Below are 16,480 nucleotides of genomic sequence, written 5' to 3' on the forward strand. Positions count from 1 at the left end.
CTCAATGACATAGGAGGACAGACTAGTGAGTCAGAGGGCTAGAGGGTCAAAGACATTGGTCATCCCTTCTCTACTACTCTGACACTATCCCTTTGATATGTAGATTGCTAATCTCAGGGACTTCCTTCCTTCCTGCCACTTCCTATTCCCATCTTCTTCCCTTCCTTCTGCCTTGCAACATGCAAGCTCCTCTCCCCTGTACCATGTCTGCAGAGATGCAGAATCCATCTGCATCCAGCTAGATAGATAGATTAGAGATTCTATCTCTTTACTTTCCTATCTAGAATGGAGTTCTCGAATAAATACTACTTATATTGATATGAAACTATGAACTAGCTCCAAGTTACTTTACTCTCAGCATACACACATGCCTAGTTAAATTCCGCTGTGTTGTGCTTCTGTGAACTCTGCTATAATGAAAAAGGGTTTCTCCTACCAGAGAGAATTCCCAACAGCTGTGAGGTGGGTGAGAGAGTGGGGCTGCTGTGATTACCCTGTTTGCCACTCATGTGAATGGCCTCACTAAATAGTACAGCTTCCACTGTGATACATTAATCTTAATTTATGTCCGTGTGGATGTTGTGACCATGTAGAGCTTTATAATTATTCATTTAACAACAACAACAACAACAACAACAACAATATGGACAGTGTTTAAATTGAATCACTGCTAAACACTGTCCGTATATTCAATAGCAGTGGAGCTTGGACTAGAGAAGTGTGCTGCATTAATAATGAAAAAACACAAAAGCAGAAGGAATAGAACCTCCCAATGGAAGCAACATCAAGAACCTGGAAGAGAAAGAACATTACAAATACTTGGGCATTTGCCAGGCTGATAACATTGCACACACTTAAGTTGGAAGGAAAATGGGAAGTGAATACATCAGGAGAGTTAGAAAAATCCTAAAGTCCAAACTCAATGGCAGGAACACCATACAAGCCATAAACACCTGGGCTGTACCTATTATCAGATACACTGCAGGAAAAATAGACTAGACCGACGAAGAGCTAGAGATGCTAGATCGTAAGAACAGGAAAATAATGACCATCAATCATGCTCGGCACCCCTGCAGTGATGTAGATAGGCTATACCTCCCTCGCAGCTCAGGTGGAAGAGGAATGCTGCAAGTCCATCAAACAGTAGAGGAGGAGAAAAGAGGCCTTGAAGAATATATCAAGGACAGTGAAGAAGATGCACTTCAAATGGCCAATAATGAGAAACTATTCAACACCAATGAAACAAAGCAGGCCTACAAGAAAGAACAAGTCAAGAACCGAGCAGAAAAATGGAAAAATAAGCCACAGCATGGTCAATATTTACACAATATAAGTGGAAAATCAGACATCACCAAGACCTGGCAATGGCTTAAGAATGGCAACTTGAAGAAAGAAACAGAAGGTCTAATATTGGCTGCACAAGAACAGGCACTAAGAACAAATGCAATAAGAGCAAAAGTTGAAAAATCCACAACAAACAGCAAGTGCCGCCTTTGTAAAGAAGCAGATGAAACAGTGGACCACCTAATCAGCTGTTGTAAAAAGATCGCACAGACTGACTACAAACAAAGGCATGACAAGGTAGCAGGGATGATCCACTGGAACATCTGCAATAAATACAAGCTACCTGTAGCCAAACATTGGTGGGACCATAACATTGAAAAAGTGGTAGAAAATGAAGATGTAAAAATATTATGGGACTTCTGACTACAAACAAACATCTGCCACACAATACACCAGATATAACTGTAGTCGAGAAGCAAGAAAAACAATTTAAAATAATTGACATAGCATTACCAGGTGATAGCAGAATAGAAGAAAAAGAAATAGAAAAAAAAATAACAAAATACAAATATCTACCAATTGAAGTGGAAAGGCTGTGGCAGAAGAAGACCAATATAATCCCAGTGGTAATTGGCACCCTAGGTGCAATTCCAAAAGACCTTGAAGAGCACCTCAACACCATAGGGGCCACAGAAATCACCATCAGCCAATTACAAAAAGCAACTTTACTGGGAACAACCTATATTCTGTGATGATATCTATAATAATAACAGCAACAATACTGATAATAAAATTCAGCCATCCCAGGTCCTTGGGAAGTACCCGATGTCTGGATAAAACAAACCAGTCAATAACACCTGTCTGACTGTGTAAACAACAATAATAAATTAATAAATAATAAATAAACTTTGTTAGCCACCCCATAACAAATTATTCTCAATAAATAAAATAAAATGTATTTATTGATTGTCTATTACAATATTTAGATTTTATCTTTTTGCATCATGAGGAGTATGACTAACAAGGGGGCTAACAACAATTTTAACACAATTCAGCTTTAAAACTATAATATGCAAACAAAAGAAGCAGAACCAGGCAAATAAAATGCTTAACAAAACAGTCAGGTCAAAAGTCTGCCAAGGCAAATATGTTTTTAACCAGTGTTGGTATGCCATCAAGGTGCTGGCATGCCAAATGGATCTCATGTGACAGGGAATTCCACAACCTAGGCAGGCATAAGAAGAGAGAAAGCCTTATCATGCATCTCCACCAGTCATAGCTAAGATTTATTTTTTATTTATTAATTACATTTATATCCTGCTCTTCCTCCAAGGAGCCCGGAGCGGTGTACTACACACTTGAGTTTCTCTTTCACAACAACCCTGTGAAGTAGGTTAGGCTGAGAGAGAAGTGACTGGCCCAGAGTCACCCAGCTAGTTTCATGGCTGAATGGGGATTTGAACTCGGGTCTCCCCGGTCCTAGTCCAGCACTCTAACCACTACACCATGCTGGCTCATCAAGATGGCAGTGGAATGTGCGGATCCCAGCTGATCTGTGTTGATGAGCAAGATTGTGTGGGAGAAGATGGGTTTCTAAGTATAGTGCGTCCAAGCTGCGACAGAGTTTAAAGGAGAGTGTTGGAGACACTCTTGCCCACCCTACTCTTTCCCCCACCACACTTCTGCTTTTTCTCCTTTCCCCTCTTACTTTTCAATTCACAGAGCATGGGAAGAGATGGCTGGCTGGCATGCCATTGGGTAAGGGGAAGTGTGCATCAGCTTTTGGCATGGCAAGGCTTCATTTGGTGCACTGCCTTAGGTGCTAGGAGGTCTTGGGTCAAGACTGAGGTCAAACTACACATCCCTTCCTTCCAATATTGATTGCAAGAGAACCCAATTCAGATCAGGTTAGTGACACAGAAGGGGAGGTTAATCCTTTTCCTCCTGAGCTGTTTTTCCAGTGAAAACTGCCTCCTGCTGAAGCAGATATTTGCCCCTGGAAGGAAGCTGCAATGGTGTGGGGCACCCCCTTTCCCACATCATGGTTTGGATGAGAGCCAGCCCATCCACTAGGTGAACTAGGCAGTCGTCTGGTACACCAAGTGGGGAGGAGCAGCAATGGCCTGGGTCATGATCCACTCAAATGGTAACCTGTGGGGTACAGTGTTGCACCCCTGCCCCTTCATCCATATGGGTGCCTCTTCTGTCCAAGCAAGTGAGCAAGTGGGTGGGCAGGCAACCAAGCGGGCACTCCCCATCCCTCTCACCCACTCATCTGCCCAGTTGCTCTTCTTGCCAACTCTGCCCACTGCTGGGCAGCAGGCCTGCCATGGTGCATTGTAACCACATTGCCCCATTGTGTGGCAATGCCATTATAATACAGCACAGCATGCTGGCTGCCCAGAAGAAGACAGCAGTGGTAGAAGTGGCAGGTGAAGGCAGCAGAGTGACAAGGACAGCAAGTAGGCAGATGGGAAGGTGATGCTGGGCACGTGCCCACCCACCCACTTGCTCGGACAATGGGGACTGCCCACCCACCCACTTGGATGATGGGAGGTACCTGCCCATGTGGATAAAAGGTGAGGGGCTGCCTGCATGGTTGAAGGGTGTGGGGTGCCCATGTGGGCAAAGGGGGCGGGGGCACCCATGCGGCAAAGGCTCCAAAGCCAGGCTTTGCCTAGGACACCAGCAATCCTTGGGCCAGCCCTGGTTCTGCTCCAGTTTGGGGCTCTCTGCAACTGCTATTTAAAGGAGAAGAGGAACATGGAAATGTAAGCATGTATTTCATACCATGTTTGATCCTAAGGCATGCATGAAAATTACTTTGATTGCCTTTCCCAGAAATGAATGCCATTGGTGCACCAACTTAAACTGGGCAAAAACACCTCTGGCCACAGCCTCTACCTTGGGAACCTAGGCTTGACTCCAGGAACACTCCAAAACTGGTTTTACAAGTGGAGAGCTACCTAGTCCAAAATAGGCCAAATCCTTGTTGCCAAGCCATCAGTCCTACTAGCCAGGAAGCAGCAGTCCTGCTTCTGTCTTGCCTGGATTAAGTTTCAATTTACTAGCCCACATTCAGTCCATTGTTGATTTCAGGCACCAATTTAGACTTGAAATGAACCATGGGGAGAGATCTGGAGTTTGATCCCATCAGTATGTTGAGGATGCTTAGCTCTGTCTCTCCTTTCCATTTCGGTTTAGGAAGACCATGGAGGTTCTCAACACCAGATAAAATTAGACCAAGAACAAGTTCTTAAGCATTTATTTTGGGCAAAACTGTCCAAAGCTCCTCTGGGGCCTGAGATGGCATAATGAGATGCTGTTTTCCTTGCATGGCACCAATCCACTGGCTTCCACCAATCTGCCTCCTGAGCGGACTCCTGAATTGTCCTCATGAACAGGCCAGGACAGAGTATGATCCAAAAAGCACGGAAATCAGATGGAGATTTCTCAGAGTAGACCATTATGCAGTGATGACTTTTTTTTAAAAAGCCGTAATATTTTTGACTTAACATTTATCCAGTACTGCACTTCAAAAACTAACCAATTTTACAATTGTGCCTTTTAAAGTTCTTAAGTAAAACACTGGGAACACACTATCTCCTTAAAAATCAGTAACTTCTCACAGTTCCCACTGTGATATTAAATCTGTCATTGTCTGTCCATTTTTCTCCTTGATGTAGACAAATGCACTTTACATGTTTCCTCTGCAATTTCATGAGTTACAAGCATAGACATTAAAACTCCTCTTTTGCTAATTAAACTAAAGAGCTGTCGCACACCAAATGCAGTCACCAAAGCTAATCTCTCTATGCTTACTTCTCCTGTACACGTATATGCTCTGAAAAACAAGTAAACAGTACTTCATTCAAAGTGGCTCTGGATCTTGGCAGGATAAAGTCAATCACAAACCACTGGGTTTCATTAGTTCCTGCCAGCCTGAAAATTTTGACAGCTGAATTAAAATCATCGATCATCAAACCTAGATCACATCATCACCAGCAAGTACATTAGGGAAACTCTCATTTTCAAAAGTAGACAGACTGGCATGACCTTTCAAATAAACATAGCATCACCTACAAGAACAGGAATAGCAATAGCAATAGCACTTACATTTATAGCACTTACATTACAATGAGCCCCTGGTGGCGCAGTGGTAAAACTGCCGCCCTGTAACCAGAAGGTTACAAGTTTGATCCTGACCAGGGGCTCAAGGTTGACTCAGCCTTCCATCCTTCCGAGGTCGGTAAAATGAGTACCCAGAATGTTGGGGGCAATATGCTAAATCATTGTAAACCGCTTAGAGAGCTCCGGCTCTCTCAAACAATGATTTAGCATATTGTCCCCCAACATTCTGGGTACTCATTTTACCGACCTCGGAAGGATGGAAGGCTGAGTCAACCTTGAGCCCCTGGTCAGGATCAAACTTGTAACCTTCTGGTTACAGGGCGGCAGTTTTACCACTGCGCCACCAGGGGCTCTATATGCATGTTATAAAAGGCAAACACCCTGTATGCCAAATACAGTGTGTGGGGAAATGTATGTGTGTGATCCTTTGAGCACTCTGTTCAGCACCAAAGGCTGGGAGCACCTGTCCAATGCACTTAAAGAATGTCTTCCCCAGGGAGACCTACCAGGTCCCAACACTATACGCTTTCAGGTGCCCGACTGAAACCTGACTGTGATGAGCGGCACCCTACCTGTCAGCCTAGGACACTGCTGGGGGGGGGCTGTACCCAAAACTAGAGAGGTTAACAACCTTTTACTTATGTGGACCAATATCCCTGAGAAATATGTATTTTATCTCTACTTCCCTTTATCTAGCTTTCGCTGCTGCCACCAAGCTCTTTCTGCTTGGGTTTTTATCCTGACAACCCCTAATAGAATAGCTGAGGGCTGTGTGAGGAGAAAGTTTAACGCACAGGACACAGGATGCACTTTTAAATAAAACAAAAGCAGGTTTATTGATGTACAAACATCTTAAAGGTTCATCTCTGCCAGTGTATATATATGGTATGAAGTAAGATTTGTGACACACAGACTTCACCCACTGGCAGATGTTTTCTACAGTTGTAGTGGATTTACCAAACCTTTGTCTCAGAGCAAGCCCATGTGCGGGGGAGGAAAATGCTGGATCGTCCCCTCCATGCTTTCAGGACAAAGGCTTTCCCCTTAACTTTCCTGTGTTTCTAGTAGTTTATTTGCTGCCACCACACCCAATTATTAACAGTTTAACCTCCCCCCCCGCCATCTTGGATGAAATTCCAGGTAACTCTCTTTCTCTTACTATTGGAAAAGTACAAAGGCCTTCCATGTGCAAGCTTACATGCGGTGAGAAAACTGGTAGGTTCCTGAATGATCTGAGATGTGTTGCACCAGAGACAAAACCCCCTTTCAGACCCGCTTTCTTGAGTTAAAAATCCACTCAAAGAGGCTTGTTAAAATTGCAAAGAACAACAACAACAAAAATTTAATTGTATTCAAAATACTACAGACAGCTTCTGTCTGAGGCTTTCTCAGCCTTTAGTTACAGGTAAAAGAAATACTCAGTAGGTTAGAAGAATGCTTCAAAAAGCATCCTAGATTATGTTGGAGTGGCACACTTTAAAAATCATGATTACCCTGTTGTAAAGAACTGGGATGTAGGAAAACACAAAAGTGCCTTTAAAAGCTTATAGAGTCTTTTACATTGCCCTAGCTGGATGGACACAGGCTCAGCTTTTCTTAGCTTAGTTGCGTTACAGGAAAACAGCAATAGAACAGGTTCAGCGATATACAACACTCACAAAAGAAATATATTTCTGATGCAAAATCTGACTAACAAACATTCCCTAGACTGGATTCCCCCTTCCTTGAAAACTCACCCAACACCTGATGAGAGTCAAGCTTCCTGCAAATCTGTCTCTCAAGGATCTTCAGACAGTTTAACTGCCACTCTCTGCTCCATTCTAAAGTCCATCCCTTAGGAATCCCACCTGGAGGGAGGTTCCTTGGGCTTTAAAAGGTGATTGACAGGACTGGAGCTGCTGCCAATCATCACATTGCCTCTTTCATAAAACCTTTTGACTAAACTGATTTCTGCTTTTATATGGATTGGCTGCTGCTATGATGAGTATTATGAGTATTACATTACGAGCATTACTGTTTATTATAGGGGGTTTGCTGCCCTGTTGCTGTATTAATTTGATTTGGTTTTGATGTTTTGATGCTTGGTTGTTTTAAAAGGTGTTTATTTATTAGTAGCATCGAGGGTTTAAAAATTATATAAAGTGGAATGCACTTTTCAAATTGTATATTGTGCAACAGTATGTATGCCGTGCAAACTAATGTTCACATAGTTGTGAAAGAGTGCTGTTAAGTTAAATGCAAGAATTACTGTTGCATAATTGACAGCCATTATTTCCAGTAGCCATCACTGCATGAATGCATTTGCACAATTCTTGCATTTAGCACAGCAGCACTTCTGTGCAAATGTATGACCCCTGTGTTGCAAAGTGCATGTAACGTTGCACAGTATATATAGGATACATAAATAAATAAAACAGCCACAGACCTTTCTAACTGTTTCAGAAATCACAAGTCAGTAGTCACAACAAAAAAACCTGAATAGTCTCTGGAAGACACTTTAAATGACCACACCATCCTTTCAGACTGGAAATCCAAACAAAAAAAACCAGCCAGATCTGGGACACCAGAAGCAATAGAGAACAGTTTCAGTTTATCTTGACTCTAAAACTCCATGATCTTAAATTGGAGGGAAAATGTTTATGTATTTTAAAATTAATTTTTCAGATCTCCCCTGCACTTCTATAACAGATGCCACATTCCTCAGAATTCTCTCCATCCTGAACCAAGAACCAAGATTCTCTCCATCCTGAGTGAAGCAGAGCTGATTGATTGGAGACCAGGACCCGTCCCAGCCTCTCTGAATTCTACAATGAAGTGTGTGACACAACCATTGTATTGGGGGATTCCCCCAAGAGACAGGTGCTCTAGACACCCGTCTCTGTGTGTGTTTGGGCTGGAAGCAGCCCGTACTCACACACAAGCAAGTAGCCGGGGGTAAGGGAGCATTCGCTCCCTGAACCTTGGCTAACAGCTGAGATAAATAGTGGGGCTAGGTGGCGCTAACCTACCAGGATCAGGCCTGATCCCAGGGGTTCTCATGCACAGCCTAACCCAGGCTGGGCATCCCTAGGCAGGTTAGGCTGCATGTGAGAACAGCCTCATGCAAACTGAAAGAACGAGAGAGCAAGAGAAAGCTGCAGCCTTCACCTCTAGTATTAATCTCTCTCTTTAAAGCTTTACAAGAATGTCTCTTTCACTTCAGATCACCCTGCTTTGTCCTGAAACACTTCAATGCCTTCAAATTTTGCCAAAACTGCTTCTAAGAGAATTTTCAGATCACTTCTAGTTTGAAGGATTTGAAATGTTTTGTATGAACTCTCTAAGAGATAAGGTAGACAACTGGAGGGCAAATGGAGAACTCATCTTGAATTTGATAAGACACAGCATAGAGCTCATTTTAAGGACTATGCTGTGACAATACATGCAGCAAGGAAGTGATTTTTATTCTCTGTGTATTGTGCCTGCAAGTTCTCATCCAGCAGAGCTGTTCTGGATTGTTGTGGGTTTAACTCAAGCCACTTTTGTTTCAAATCTGTTTCCAGAAATGTCTCACTGTGACACATTCAATGAACTCTTTGCAGATAAAATCTCTCACATTTGCACTGATCTAGACTCCAGTATTTCTGCAGGGCTAGTTAGGGAGGTGTCCAGTAATCTCTCTTGTGAGATTAGATTGGATTAGTTTGAATTTGTGACTCCTGAGGATGTCGACAAGCTGCTTGTACAGCCTACCATGGGCCTGTTGTTCAACGTAGGTCCTCCAGCTGAGTTTGGACAACAACTCCCATAATCCCCAGCCACAGTGGCCAATAGCCAGGGATTATGGGACTTGTAGACCAACACCTGCAAGAGGGCTGAAGTTGAGCAGACCTGACCTACCACCTGTTCTTTGGATCCTTGCCCAGCCTAGCTGATTTCATCTTGCAGGGAGGTTGTTGGAGCTAGACTTGTTGATATGATTAATACCTCAATGAGGGAAGGCAGGATGACAGTTTCTAGGGAGTGTGCACAAAACCAGCTTGCCCGGTTCAGTTCAAGTCTGGACCAGACTCGAACTAGACTGGGCATGTTCGGTTTTGTGTACACCTGAAATCCGCCCCTCCCACTGTTCAGCTTGAGTTCTAGCCGGTCTAGGGTTTGAAAATTAAAGGGAAAAAATGTTTTTTAACAAAACTCACCCTCCACGGCCACGGCCATGGCCACATACCCTGAAGATGGCAAAATTACCACGGGCCTGGCAGTGAGTTTGTTTGTTTGTTTATTTATTTTTAAAAACCTTTTTGAACCCCGGACCAGCTCCAAGCCAGCCCTGAGGAGGGGAGGGTTGGCCTGAGGTTGACCGAAACTAGGCCCAGTCTGGCTCAAGGACGAACCCTTGAGCCGGCCCAGGTCAATGGTGAACCGTCTCGGCCTCGAGCCAGTTCACACATCCCTACCAGCTTGTTTGAAGGAGGCAATTGTTAGAACTTTTCTTAAGAAGCCTGCTCTGGATTCCCCCAGTGATGGATAATTACAGCGAGTCTCCAACCTCCCATGGCTGGGTAAGATAATTGAGAGGGTGGTGGCTGACCAGCTCCAAGCAATCTTGGAAGAAACTATTATCTAGACCCATTTCAAACTGGCTTTAGGGTGGGTTATGGGGCTGAATGGCCTTGGCCAGCTTGATAGATTATCTTTGCCAGGGAATTGACAGAGGGACTATAACTGCTGGTTCTTTTGGATCTCCAGCAGCTTTCTATATCATTGACCATGGTATCCTTCTGGATCGCCTGAAGGATTTGGGGATATTGGGGATAGGAGGCACTGTTTTACAGTGGTTCTGCTCCTATGTCTTGGGTAGATTTCAGATGGTGGTGCTTGGTGACAGTTGCTCTTCAAAATTGGGAGCTGCTATATGGAGTCCCTCAGAGTTTCGTTCTGTCATCAGCCTACATGAAACTGCTGGGTGAGGTCATCAGGGGATTTGGTGCTGGGTGTTATCAACATGCTGATGACAGCTAAATCTATTTCTCCCTGTCATCAATATCAGGAAATGGCATTAGCCCCTTAAATGCCTGCCTACAGGCACTAATGGCCTGGGCGAGGGATTCTAATCTGAAGATGAATCCAAGCAAGGTGGAGGTGCTCATTTTGTAGGTCACAATCTGCAAGTTGTGATAGAACTTTCTGTTCTGGATGAGGTTACACTCCGAAAGAACAGGTTTGTAGCTCGGGAGTGCTCTTGGACCCATGTCTCATCTTGGTGCTTCAGGTTGAGGCTGTGGCTAGGAGCACTTTTTACCAGCTGCAGTTGATTCAACTGCCATTGACCTGAATGACTTGAAAACAGTGGTACACCACTGGTAACCTCCAGGTAGGACTCTGCAATGTGCTCTGTGTAGGGCTGCCTTTGTAAGTAGTTTGGAAACTTCCGTTAGTCCAAAATGTGGCAACCAGATTGGTCTATGGGGTATCCCAGAGAGACCACATCATGCCTGTTCTTAAACAGTTGCACTGTCTGCCAATATCTTTGTACTTTCTGGGCAAAGTACAAAGTGCTTATCTATCTATCTATCTATCTATCTATCTATGGCTAAGGACAAACATGGCAAGCTCTGCCCACACAGTGCTTTACCAATTGGAGGTAACAGAGCAGAAGTACTGTGGTTATTGAGCAGTGGGGATTCATTATTTATCTATTGATTGATTGATTGATTTTATATACCACCCTTCCAAAAATGGCTCAGGGCAAATAGGGAAGAGGAGCCTGAGATGGTTAAGGTCAGTTGGAAAGCATCTGTTACTGGTCGAAAGATTTGCTTGATTATAGAGGAGAGAAGAATCTATATATATAAAAGGATTGTGGGCAGGGATCTTCAAAGAGAGGGGTTGTGAGGGAGGAAACAACCCTTCAGGAGAAGGAGGATGCCATTGTGCAAATTAGATGAGGAAACAAGATGAACAAGATCTGTTAACTCAGGAAGGAAGGAAGAGAGAGAGAGAAAGAAAAAAAGAAGAGAGGGGAAGAAAGATAGAGGGGACGTGCAAGAGAGAAAAAGAAAGGAGGGGGAGAGAGAAAGAAAGAAGATATAGGCAAGAAGAGTGAAAAGGTACTCGCACGCAGATGATCTGTGCACAGCCACGGAGCAAGGCTGGAGGCGACCTGTGTTTGGCCGCCGTGGCCCCTGGCCCCGCCCCCGCATCTGATGTCAGACGTGGGGGCATGATCTCCCTCCCAAATGGGGCCATGTGGCCCTGTTTGGAAGGCAGATCAGCCCGTGCTGTGTTGGGCAGCGCGGGCTGGAGCGACTCTCCCTGCCTTTAGTGCCATTCTGGCCATGCTACCAACGCAGCACGGGCCAATCTCCCTCCCAAATGGGGGCACACGGTTCCGTTTGGGAGGGAGGTCAGCCCCGCTGCATTGGCAGCGAGTCCAGGAGTGGCTCTTCCTGCCTTTAAAGGCAGGGAGAGTCGCTCCAGCCTGCGCTGCCAATGCAGCACGGGCCAATTTCGTTCCCAGATGGGGCCGTGCGGCCCCGTTTGAGAGTGAAATAATGTCCCCAGCATCTGACATCAGACATGGGGTGTGTGTCAGGGCCACGAGGTGTGACCCCTGATTGGCGGAAGCCCTGGTTCTTTGAACCCATTCACCCAATGGTGGCTCCGCCCCTGTCTGCGTAGGTTAAACTAGTTACCTTTAAAGTCCTGAATGGTGTAGGCCTGGGTTATCTGAGAGAGTGCCTTTCTCTACATGATCCCCACCGCTCATTAAGATAATCAGGAGGGGTCCGTCTTTGGATGTCACCAGTTCATCTGGTGGTGACCTGGGATCGGGCCTTCTCAGTTGTCACCCCTAGGTTGTGGAACATGCTCCCCTTGGATGTTAGAGGATTATCTTCCTTGGAGTTCTTCAGGAGAGCCTTAAAGACCCATCTTTTTAGCACGGCTTTTAATGATATCTAGTTTTAATTTTAATTTTAATAAGTTTTAATCTGGTTTAAATTGGGGTTTTTTGTTTTTAACTGTTTTATTATGTGCTTTTGATTTTAATGTAAGCTGCCCTGAGCCACTTTAGGAAGAGCAGTATATAAACTGAATGAATGAATGAATGAATGAATAAGATGACATGATTACTAGAAAAGTCAGAAAATTGTGGCTTTTTACCTCTCTCCCTCAAAGTGTGACATGCCACATGAAGTCAGCCTAGTAACAGTGGCCAGCAGAAGTTCCCTACAAGAAATCATGCAGCTGTTTCATTTGGCTCCCATACAAATCAGCACTGCAGCTCCTTTTTAAAAGCAAGCCAAAATGTTCCATCACATTACGTAAGTACAAGTGCAGTCTAGGGCAATCTGCAGAATGTTGCCTTTTATTTTTCTTAGATATTTCTAGGCCAACAGAAACAGGCATTCCTGATTCCTTCTCATTTTCAAATTGTGAGGCCTGCCTCCTGAAAGGGATACTCATACCCAAAGACAGCTGCCGAATAATGCCAAACTCTCCTTGGTCCACAAATATACATGAAGTGTCTTCACTTATTATTAGACAAGTTGTAACTTTTTGCAGCTTGTATGATCTGAACTAGCAGTTAGGAACACGAACCACATTTTTAAAAGGCATCACCAGATCTTCAGTGGCAAAAACAGGGATGGTGATTTACCAGGAACAGGCATCAGAAAATAGGTACAGTCCTTGGTAAATAGGAAGAAAATATGCACAGTATTCTTGTGCAGGGTGGAAATGTGTGAATGGGTTAAAGATAGAAAGCATCACAAAAAATCATGGTCTCTATCTGTACTGGTGCATTCTGAATACTTTGTTTGGTTCTAAATCTCCAGATCAGTCATAAACTATCTTAATTGGCCATTGAAATGAGCTTTATGGCTGCTTCACTTTGCTGGAACAGTGCACAGCAGATAAAGCCTACCAATGAAGCAAGCTTCATAACTCTGGAAGCCAGCAGAGGCCAACTTGAGAGAATGAGGCCACTGCCAGCTAATAACTACTTGACTAGTAAAAAGGTATTCAATTATTTTCTTTACCTTTCTTCCACCCACAGGTCCAGGGGAAGTCTGAGTTAGTGCAAGGCTTCCAGCTAGTTTTTCTCAGATACTTAACATACTGTATTTATCGGAAGGAAAACTTCATGCTGGTGTATATATATAATAATCTTCTCAGTTTATTATTACTTCTCAGATTATTATTTTTGTTTTACTTCTCACTTGATGGGGTGGGTCTTTACCTTGTTTTAAGGAAACAAAATGCAGGCAAACTGTTTCATTCTTCGTAGCAACTGATGATGCCATTCTTTTTTATTCTGTTTCTGAAATAGGTGTCATGCTGATCTTGAATACAATTGCTTAAAAGTGGATAAATAGAACATTTTATTTTATTTGTTCGTAACGAGAAAAATGAAGCTTGTGCGAGAATGTGGGAGCAGGCAATTTCAATGGGCATAATTACAGAGTCCCACAAAAAAAATTGGAAACTATTCCAAGGACACAGGAAAAACTGGTTTTATTTTTAAAATAAACTAGTTATAAAATGTACAGTGTGCACATATTTTGAGCAAGGAAACTTGAGAAGAGACCAAAGTGGAGAAATCTTTTTCTAAAAATGCACTTGTCTGTCTTGGAATGTCACTTTGAAATTCAACAAGTTGATTAACTTTCCAGCCACTCCCTTCCTTAAGACAAGAACATTATGGCAACAATTTGTCTTTCTTGCAGAAGGCAAAAATAACACGTTCTTTCAGTCTGTCCCACTTTTTTGGTTCTTATTATTGGATTTATTTTTTAAAAAAAAAAATTATATCCTGCCTTTCATGAGCATTCCAACGCAGCTCACACAGCAATGAAATAAAAATATGATTAAAATATATTATAAAAACAGTTTGCAATGCTAGATACAAAAGAGGTATAAAACCTCAAGGAACAACCGTAGCAAAAGCCAACTGGAATAAAGGTATTCTTTAGCAGGCCTCCAGAATATCAGTAGTGCGGATTCCATATGGGCTGGTTTGGACGACCGTCCTCTGGCACATGTGAGAAGGGTGGGGAAGTAGCTGAGAGTGCACCCACCCTTACATCACTGTAGGATGTCCTTTAATCACATGAGAGGGACATTCATCCAAACCAATCCATAGAAGGGAAGCTACCATAGAGAAGGCCCGAACCCATTTGGCTGCTACATTGATTCCAGATAAGGGGGTACATGCAAGAGGCTCTTCTTGCAACTTCTAATTGACCAGAGAGATTTATGTGGGAGAAGTTGGTCCTTCAGGTACCCTGGTCTGTTTAGAGCTTTACAGGTCAACACCAGCACCTTGAAGTGCACTTAGAAACAAACTGACAAGCAGTACAGTTTCCAGAGGACTGGTGTAATAAGGTCCATGAGTCTTGAACCCAGTTAAGACTCTCGTGACTGCATTTTTGTGGTTTTTGTGTAGTGCTCCCCTTTGTTAAAATGTCATAACTATAAAGGAGGTGCCTGGATTTTTGGTGAATCTGGAAAAAGGTCAGTTAATTAAAGCATAGAAGTACTTCCCCACATCTTGTACCAGGCACAATCCACTGGTGGCGGCTTTCTCTCCTCTAAGAAATCCAATAAAATTACTAGGAGCTCTGCAAGAGCAGACAGTAATTTCATTATGACCTATGCAGGAGCCATTCTGTCAAAATTGTACCTATAGGACTCCTGCTTGGGCTCCGTCCCATTGGCTTTTATATATTTGTTATTTGTGTCATTTTTTCCATCCACTATGACACACACTGTATCAAAACAGATTGCATATTTTAGCTACAAACTACCCCAGGGGACTACACATTTGTAACTCTCCTGTGCAGGATGGCTGAAGGTCTTTGAATCCCTAAGGTAGCTGGGGTGGTGTCCATGGCAGTGGGGATGGCAGTGCCCACTATGCCTCCTATGCCAGTCTGAGGTGACCTCATCATGTCATGGAAAGACCAGCTCTACAAATAGTTTCATTTGTTTTTATAATTTTTCAAGATACTTTAGCTAACACCTTTTTCACTGAACAGCTGTGCTGTGAAATTCATTCAGTAAACATTCTGATGGTGTGTGTGTATGTGTGTGTGTTTAAATATATTTTTCATGAGAATTAAAAGTGATTGGGGAGAAAAAACTCACACACAGAGAGCAAGATTTGCTGATGGGTTATGCCACCTTGCTACTCAGAATAGCAATAGCAATAGCACTTACATTTATATATCGCTCTATAGCCGGAGCTCTCTAAGCGGTTTACAATGATTTTAGCATATTGCCCCCAACATTCTGGGTACTCATTTTACCGACCTCGGAAGGATGGAAGGCTGAGTCAACCTTGAGCCCCTGGTCAGGATCGAACTTGTAACCTTCTGGTTACAGGGCGGCAGTTTTACCACTGCACCACCAGGGGCCACCAGAAGCCTTAATATAGCAACATAGGAAGCTGCCATATACTGAGTCAGACCATAGGTCCATCTAGCTCAGTAATGTCTACACAGACTGGTAGCGACTTCTCCAAGGTTGCAGCCAGGAATCTCTCTCAGCCCTGTCTTGGAGATGCCAGGGAGGGAACTTGGAACCTTCTGCTCTCCCCAGAGCAGCTCCATCCCCTAGGGGAATATCTTACAGTGCTCACACATCAAGTCTCCCATTCAGATGCAACCAGGGCAGACCCTGCTTAGCTAAGGGGACAAGTCATGCTTGCTACCACAAGACCAGCTCTCCTCTCCAACTATGGCTATTAAAAAAGACTACTAACTAATAGCAAACATATGAAACTACCTTATATTGAATCAGATGATTAGTACATCTAGGTCAGCATTGTCTACATTGACTGATATTGGTTCTCCAGGGGTCTTTACCAACCCCATGCAGAGAGGTCAAGGATTGAACCTGGCACTTTCTGTATGAAAAACATGTGCTCTGCTACTCAGCTACTCTATACAGCTGATATATACTCTCCCTAAAATATTTGATTGTACTTACATATTGCATTTATATCCCACCCTTCCTCTAAGGAGCTCAGGACAGCCTACATAACTCCACCTTTTGAGATAGGTTAGGTTGAGAGATAGTAACT

General features: G+C 43.5%; 1 long non-coding RNA gene across 1 annotated transcript; it reads left to right on the top strand.

Annotated features, from left to right (window-relative positions):
- The first annotated feature begins 3,717 nt into the window (after positions 1–3,717).
- Positions 3,718–12,708, top strand: LOC128351167 (uncharacterized). Its single transcript, XR_008319620.1, has 3 exons — positions 3,718–3,863; positions 8,080–8,229; positions 12,574–12,708. It is a non-coding gene; the product is annotated as an uncharacterized LOC128351167 (long non-coding RNA).
- Positions 12,709–16,480: the final 3,772 nt, after the last annotated feature.

This window comes from Hemicordylus capensis, chromosome 3 (assembly GCF_027244095.1).
Source record: "Hemicordylus capensis ecotype Gifberg chromosome 3, rHemCap1.1.pri, whole genome shotgun sequence".
Taxonomy (NCBI): Eukaryota; Metazoa; Chordata; class Lepidosauria; order Squamata; family Cordylidae; genus Hemicordylus; species Hemicordylus capensis.